Genomic DNA, 8592 nt, shown 5'->3' with positions numbered 1-8592 from the left:
TCACTGCGTCTTCCACCACACTTATTTATCCCTATAAGATTCCCGCCTCACTTATATACTCAAATCTTCGTACTTTATTGTACCTAATTCTGTATTAATATAAATTCGTTTCCTTCTTTCATCTATCTTACCAATCATCTCGTCTGCAATCCATTGTTTTCTTGTCTTTTGCCTATTCACTCTTCCGAATGTATAGTCTACGGCTTTAAGTTGTCCCTTTATCGATATGTCCCCATGTTACTTTTACAGCACCTTGTCTTTTATTTTATCATGTCCTCGTTCGCACACATTATTTTCTCTACCGCCTCCTTTTATTTCGGTCCCGGCTAATGCTCTATATTTAATTCGATTTTAAGTGCAAAAGGATGCTTAGCTTCTATAATTCATCAGGAGATGTGCGAAGTTTTTGGACCTAAGGTAATGAGTTAAGGTTAGGTTTACACAATGGCTTCGAGGCTTCAAATATTCCCGCTCCAATGTACATAATGAGGGGTGGTGTGGCAGAACCAGTATCCAGACCGGTGAAATCGTTCCAGTAGTTTGTAGTTTTTAGGGGAGGCGACCGACAGCTAAGGTCATTTGCGCCATAGGGGATGGATGAACAGGAAAGGATGAAGGGTGGAGAGAAACCCAGCGTCGGCATTCGCCTACTCTTAACGAAAGGCGCCAATGAGTCCGCAGCTTAACGTCCCATCCGACGGACTGCGTACTCACTCAATGTTCCCTCCACAAAGCACCTCAAGTAGGGATCGAGATACCTCTGAAAAATATTCAATACCGCCGGGATTTGAACCCGGGCCCTCTGAGTGGGAAGCCAGTACGATAGCCATCGCACCAATCCCGATCCCCGAAATCGTTCAACAAGTTTACAAAGAATTGCAATCTGATCAACGATTAACAATTAATGATGCTCTGGCATATAACCTTCTTTGTGTTAGAGGCACCATATTTACAAAATTGTTGCAGAAAAGCTCGGATATCACAAATAGTGGGCAAGTTGGGTACCGAAAAGGCTTACTGACAAGCACAAAAAAAATAGTGTTGAGTGGACAAGCGTTTTTGGACTGCTATCCCAGTTCTCGACCCTACATCTAGCGACTATTTCCTCTTCTTGCACTAGAAACAAAGGATCGGCGGGCAACGGTTTGAAGGCAAGAAGGAACTCAGCACTGCCGTAGTCAACTGGTTCAATTCTTAGGCAGCGAACTTAAATGCTGAGGGATTAAATAAGCTGGCGCAGTTGTACGAAGAGGGCTTAAAAATGAATGGGGATGCGTAGAAAAGTCAAGTAGGTTTGTAGGAAACTAAAACCGCCGTCAAAAACTTTTTCTTAATATATTTTTGATTGACTAAATGGACCTTATTTCAAAAATAACCCTCGCTTATTTTCCCTGACAAACCAACCTTACGTTCAGTTACACCACAACCCTACCCCTATGAGAAACTCTCATCATGTAATCCCCACCTTGAGTACGCTGAGGGTGTGTGGGATCCTCATGAGATAGGCTTGATTTTGGAACCATATCGAGTGCAACATAGAGCAGCTAGGTTTATGAAATTTCTCATAAACAAGGTTGCAGTGTCACAACACTATTGGAAGAATTAGGATGTGAGCCACTAGTTAACCGTAGTTTAAAATACAGATTAAATTTACAATGTACATTTGAGGCAGGTTAATTACCTGAGGATATTAAAGACATAATACAGACCTAGACTTACTATGATAGATCAGATCACTAACGTGAAATGAGGTAGATGGTAGAACGGATAGATTTCAAATGCCATTACAGATCAAAATAAGTATGACGCGGTAATCGCATAAGATATAATTAGAATTGGCAGTGTACATATTTTTTAGATATCCTGTATGTTATTTTTTTTAAGAGACGCATCTTTTTAGCACTTCTACAGTATGACTTGAATGTATGCATCCTGTTATAGAGTATTATTGCATGTATGTATCTACTTCTGTGAGTTTCACTTTTTCCGAGTGCATGATCAAACTAATATGTGTAGAGGGGACATGATTGAGATTGTGAATGCATTGCTGGTGACCTAACAACCCCGCCAAACGTCCCATATGGCGACTTACGGGGCGTTGTCACATGTAGATAGAATCCTTGGATATAGTGAAAGTGCCACAAACATATATCTATACCTGCATAATACCCCAGCATCCAGTAACATCCAGCTGACACTGCAAGCGCAATCGTCAAGAGATTCCCCAGCGAGCGATACCCCCGCCACACGCCCTTGCGGCGGCTTGCGGGGTATTATGTAGATGTAGATGAGCGATCGATCCTCGTGTCATTCACCATTTAATTCTGTAATCTTAAAATTTCCCTCACTCAGTTCCTAGTCTCTCTCCACTTCACATTTAATGAACATTGGCAAACCGTCTACCTAATATTTTTCCCATTTGGCCAAAATCCGAGGTCTCTTTTACAACTTTAGTAAAACCAATAGTACTTAATAATTCATGAACCCACGGACAACTACTCATAGAAAAACCCCATATCACTCATGGGGAATAGTTTACGGGCTGATCACGCTAAATAATGTCGCGGATAGGATGAAAAATAATTTATAAAACATTTTACGCACCCTTGTCCCTGGAGTTCAATGTCCTCCTGTACGTAGGTGTCAGGCAAAAGCCTTCGGCCGCTTCGATCCCCGATCTCCGTCTCTGAAAAACTCCACGACACTCCTCTCCAACTTACGAACACGACGTCTGAGATATAAATACCGTCCTACGACACGTGGTGAAATAAGAGCAGACAGAGAGGGCGTGCAAGTCACGGAAAATTCCAGGGCTGCGCTTCTTTCTGGGAAAAGGAGAAGGAGGAGTCGGACACCGCACGGCCGGTTCGATCTCATCGGGCATCCGTCAAAAGCATTCCAATGTTTTCACCCGACCTTCATCCTTTCCTTACTTTCTCCCCGGTCTCCGACAAACTAACGCCCCGATTCTCGGTAGGAGTTGTTATTTGGAACGCTGCCAGTCGCCCTCGCTAACTTTCCGCGCAAAGATGTCTGCAGGTCGTGTCTCCAGACGAAATGAATTGCCCTCGAAGCAGCCAAAAATTCATTCGACGATATGTCTGAGACCCTTCGGGTTTTCGAAATGTTTACACCTCCGCATATAGCCGTTAGCCACCGAAAGGGCTCAGTTGAGACATCATCCGCGTTAATGGTAATTTAGAATATGCTGCTAGTATATGGGATCCTCATGAAGTTGGATTGATAGCCTAATCGAATCGCCTGCAGCTTAGAGGAGCCTGATTTGTAAAGCATTGTTAGGATAAACTGAATAACGTATCAATATTATGAGACGAGTATGAGTTGATGAGATGATATGATGAGTTAGATTTGTGAAACGTTGTTATGATAAACTTAGTAACGTATCCAAAATATTAGAGGAGCTAGGTTGGGAATCACTCACGGAGCGAAGGTTAAATTACAGATTCAATTCCTTGCATAAATTGGAAGAACTTCTCTTCAGCAGTGATGTTGAAAACGTATTATCAATCCCAACTTACTACGGTAGGAGAGATCATATCAATAAAATTAGAGAGATTAAGTGCAGAACAGATAGATTGAAGATGTCATTTTTTCCACGAACGAAAAGTGCTCAGAATGATGTTGTCCGACTGCAGCAGGGATAAAAACATTCGGGTCAAAATTAGTTTGGTGGGTATTCACCCTCTACCGCACACCCTAGCGGTGGCTTGCAGGGTACCAAAAATACTAAATAATGAACAAGTCTCTGGTGAAAAAGGTGTATTTATTTTCGAATATATTCCTTGCTTTATGATACACCCAGTAGACGCGCGGGAAGGTCAAATCTATTTACGGTTCTTTCCGAAGGACCTTAACGGTTTGTTCATATTAAAATATTCATAATGCAAAATCTTGGGTCTGTTCATGCCACAGGCCGATACATCGGCTTCTGATTTTCTGTTGAAAAGTGCCGATGACCGATATCATAGCCCATGCGTAGGCCATCATAAAGAAAGGTAACTTAATCCGTATTGAGGCACATTATTTAAGGGACCCTCCGCTATGCATCTTAAGAGCTTAACACAAGGTGAATGACCACCCGTGTCTGTATTTTAAGTCGAAGTAAGTCACTATGTAATTGTGTCACTATATTGCCTGATCACGATCGAAAACGATTTCTCTAGTGCTCCAATAGATTACGGTCGTTGCTCGCAATTATTTGTAACGAGTGACAATAATTACACTTTCCTCGTAAACGGCAGAGATGGAACTTAAATTGACAATTAATTGGCATTTAGGATAGAATTAAAGGAGATGGAAAGTATGCAAGGCTAAATAATGAGCTATTGCAATGCACATTTAGTATGGAGTATAAGGGTATTTTGCGACATACTAGAGCTTAGAAGTACAGTAATGTTTAGTGCCAGGGACCATTAAGTACCTACCTTAACCGGAATAATGCTACTTAAAAAGTAGCTATTGAGTATAAATACCTTTGAATGTAAAAAATAAAGAGCCTGTAAACATTTAATTTAAAATTTCAAGCAAAGGACAGAATTCTTCCAATAGAAAGTTTACTGATTGCTTTACTGATTCTCTTCTTTTTTGTATAACAAAGAACTATGTTAATGGGTAAAATTAGCACATATTTTGAATTATCTTTCTTTGGCAAATATATAAGTTTGCACGTTATTTGAGGTTTTTTAGCGAATATTTTTTGCCTTTTACTTTCATCTCCCATATCCTCCTCCCTTATCCTTTACCCATCCCACCAGCAGCCTGCACCCACTGTCACAAAATGCTTTGGTGAATCAAGATGTATTTATGCAGACGTAGATTGGAACCAACTTGGAAGAGACTTACTTAAGTCATTGTGAATCATATGAGAATTTAAACATAGGCCAATTACTTAAGTTCTCAAGGTTTAACAACTAGTTGAACCGGTATTTGTCGAGAGGAAATAATCCATCTCAGCATATAGCCATCTCATTGTTGGTATTCTGAGTATCGATTTGCAGAGATGAACGACGTTCCATTTTCATTCGGTAGCTGAGAAAATAGTTATACCAGAAAGTGTTTTCCCTAAATGGCTGTGTCAAGGGGTCATACAATTTGATGCTCTAACCAATTGACGGAGTGCTGCATTCGAAGCGCCCTTCACAGGGCAGCACCCGAGCACTAATCATCGAGTGCGACTGGAAAAATTGCCGCGACTGGAATTGCAACCCTTTGAGAGGGAAAACCCAAACCACTAACCACACCAATTCAATCCCATTTGAGGCGCTTCAACTGCTGAGGCCACGACACCAGAATACAATTCGTATAAAACATCTTGCATCATAAAAATAAGTACCCTTGATTACAGCAGGAGAGAAATCAGCACTCTTTGGGTCTTAGTACGATAATTGGTTGATGAATTGCTAAAATAATGTATGACTTCATCATTCACATAACTTAAAAAAACTATAAACTTATTGGTTTCAAGCTTCACTTCGTGGAAATTGTATGCTTAGGTAATATCAAAAGCAACAACGTACCATGTACACCGTTTTATTATTTTGTATAATGAGTTTCATCGTGATACCTGATGATGATGCTGGACCACGAGGAAACGTGATGAAACAAATAAAATATTATGGGGAAAAGTACGCTGATCATTCTGGTATGATGGAAAATCTAATTAATTGAAATTGTTTAAAATTATAATCATTTATCATCAAAATAATTAACTATTAGTTGTTAGAATATTCAAAAATTGAAATCAGGTGAAAAATAAGCAAGAGTGAATGAATGACCATACAGTATAGTATTTTTATTCGATGAAATAATTAACGTATGTCAAGGGCACGTATATTCTGAAAGATTAGCAATATTTAAAAATTATTTACATATATTCAGACGGAAATTTTGTTAAAATGACACCAAGAATAAAAATACACGGAATGTTATCTACTACCCAGGATAAGAAGAAGTAAGACCTTGAAGAAGTAATCTGATGATTGGCTAAAGTACTTGGCCGGACTTTGAGGGATCTGAGTTCGAATCCCGGTCAATAAGAATTATTTTTACAATTTGAAGTTGTTGCATGATTAGGTGTTTGTTTATTGTGCATGAAATATTTTTCCTATTTAATAGGCCTTATTCTCAATTAGGAGTATGAGTGAATTCAACGAATGCATCAGAAATGGCATATTTGGAGCATAATTTTTAGTCCTTATTTCTTCAAGACTTTTCATAAGCATAATAAAATAAAAAAATATATAATTGATGCTATTCTTGGCGAAAAGGGTTGAGAAATTTATGTTCAACAACCAAAAGAATTCATGTTAAAAAAATAACACACCGTTTTATTTAAAATGCCAAACATAATGTTACAAGAAAAGATTTTATAGTTTTTTAATTGAAAAATGTAGGTGAGGAACAAATTAATTATGACATTTTACGACCCTTTAATGTAAAGTCTCTGTATTGTCTCATATTTTCTTACCATAATTCTAAAATTAAATGAAAACAAAAATTTGTATTTAAATATTTAAACATTCAGTTATTTGGTCGCTGGTATAAATATCTTATCAGGATATTCGACATGAATACAAAATGGGCAAGCAATTACAACATACACACTGCATTACGATTTTTCACGCATTGGGTATATTTTACAACTCACGCTGTAAAATTTTTCCAAACTTGGGTCACCAAAGCATAAAACGTTTGTTCTATACCCACTCACTTATTCCGTGCCACTAAATTTACTAGGAGCCCAAAAGATATCTTAACTCTCAACTAAACCAATTTTTCCAACACTAGATGCACGAAGATGACTAAACCACAAATATCAACGTATTATCCGATTTTAAAAGCCCAACACATTATAAAAAATGCCAAAGCTTCACTTTATCTGGCCATAGAATTAAAATTAGAACAATCGTAAGTATATTTAAATAGATATGAGGGACAATTAGTAAAATTAACATCTCTAAAGTAAAGTCCAAGCTAATGGATAAATTAAATCAGGTCAAGAAGAAGGCCTTAGAGAAATCTGGAATATGGAAGAATGGGAAACAGAACCATAATGAAACACCTCGGATTAGGCAGTGAGATGGGCCGCATTTCAAAGGGTTTGTCAGATTCAAATTATTCTCATGGAGATAAACTACTATTTTTAAAAGGAGGATAACAATATTTTTCTTCCTATGGGGTCGCAGGAGCATTAAATCGCTTCAGGGATATTTTTTAATGAAATTATCACTTTACATAAGAAGGGAAAAAATGAACAAAGGCGATTTTGGGTTTGATTTTTTAGATATGCTGAGTTTAATTATTCAACATATAATTATGAGGCACTCATCATAATCATTTTAGAGGAGATATTAAATTTTTATGGAGGGTTTAATCATATTAGGAACGGCAATTTTTCCCACTTGATGCCATAGTGCCTACATCAATCTTCCCAAGAAAACGGAACAAAATATTTCACGCTAACTGAAATCACATTTTCACATTGAACCAGGATCAAACTATCTAAACTGTCATCAATGTAAATGGTTTGCAATAAGTTATTTGGCTGAACGTTTAGTGCAGTTTGATATTCTCCGTGAGAATTATTTTAATTCCACGAACTCATTTAAAACACCACCTTATTGTCAACCTTCCAAGTTTACTCTACTTATCTTCCAACCCACACCCGCCACTTCGATTACAGCACACCACTGACCCCTTCCGACGCCAATAAATGGAAAATGACCTTCTACATCCATCCGGAATCCCACCATGCTCCTTTCTTCCATCACAACCTTCTTACTTACTTTTTCTCCACACTGAGTAGTGTAAAATATGATTCAACTGACACATACAGAGAGCAATGAAAGTTTAAAAAATATAATCCAAACGTTGTGGTAAACAACCTTGCTAGTGGATTCTACGTCAATTCAGTTTAGAGTCACAAGTTTTTGTACCCTTTACTACCATCTTTGTTTAATGGAATCCTATCAAGTACAGTTTAAAAATTTATTAAATTATTTACATCCATGAGACATTCAAGCTTCCAAAACTTATTATGTTACATAAAGTGAAAATAAATATATGTTTGTACATAATCTTGCACGATGCCCAATGAATATAACAGCAAAGTAGATTTCCTGTCCATTGGAATGCTTAATTTATTGGCAAATCATTTGGAGGTCGTTTGAAAAGTTAAACTTGCATCAAGTTCCTTCTCACAAACTTCATGGAAAATCTGAGCTATATTAGTTATATCAATTGGATTACTACATACCTACTCTGTTTTTGGGAAAATAGGCCATAGGAAGACGCACGGTACTTGGTCCATCAATTTGGAAGTATGTACGTATTAATTAATTACACAAGATATCCTGGATATGATCTCCGATATGGTTTACTGTTGTGATGTCCATTTTTTATTTTTCCATACTCATGCCACTGTTTCCCTAGGTCCCTCGGCTACTCACGCCGGCTGATCCATTCAAAATAAAGTTAAAGTTATGAACATAGTAGTAAGGAAGAAGTAAAAAATTATTTTTAATTGATACTTAAAGGAAAATAACTATTATTTACTGTAAAATATAATGATAG

This window comes from Hetaerina americana, unplaced genomic scaffold, assembly GCF_022747635.1.
Source record: "Hetaerina americana unplaced genomic scaffold, ioHetAmer1.1.p SCAF_7, whole genome shotgun sequence".
NCBI classification, from domain to species: domain Eukaryota; kingdom Metazoa; phylum Arthropoda; class Insecta; order Odonata; family Calopterygidae; genus Hetaerina; species Hetaerina americana.
The sequence above is the reverse complement of the archived record's forward strand: the minus strand, read 5'-3'. Positions refer to the sequence as shown.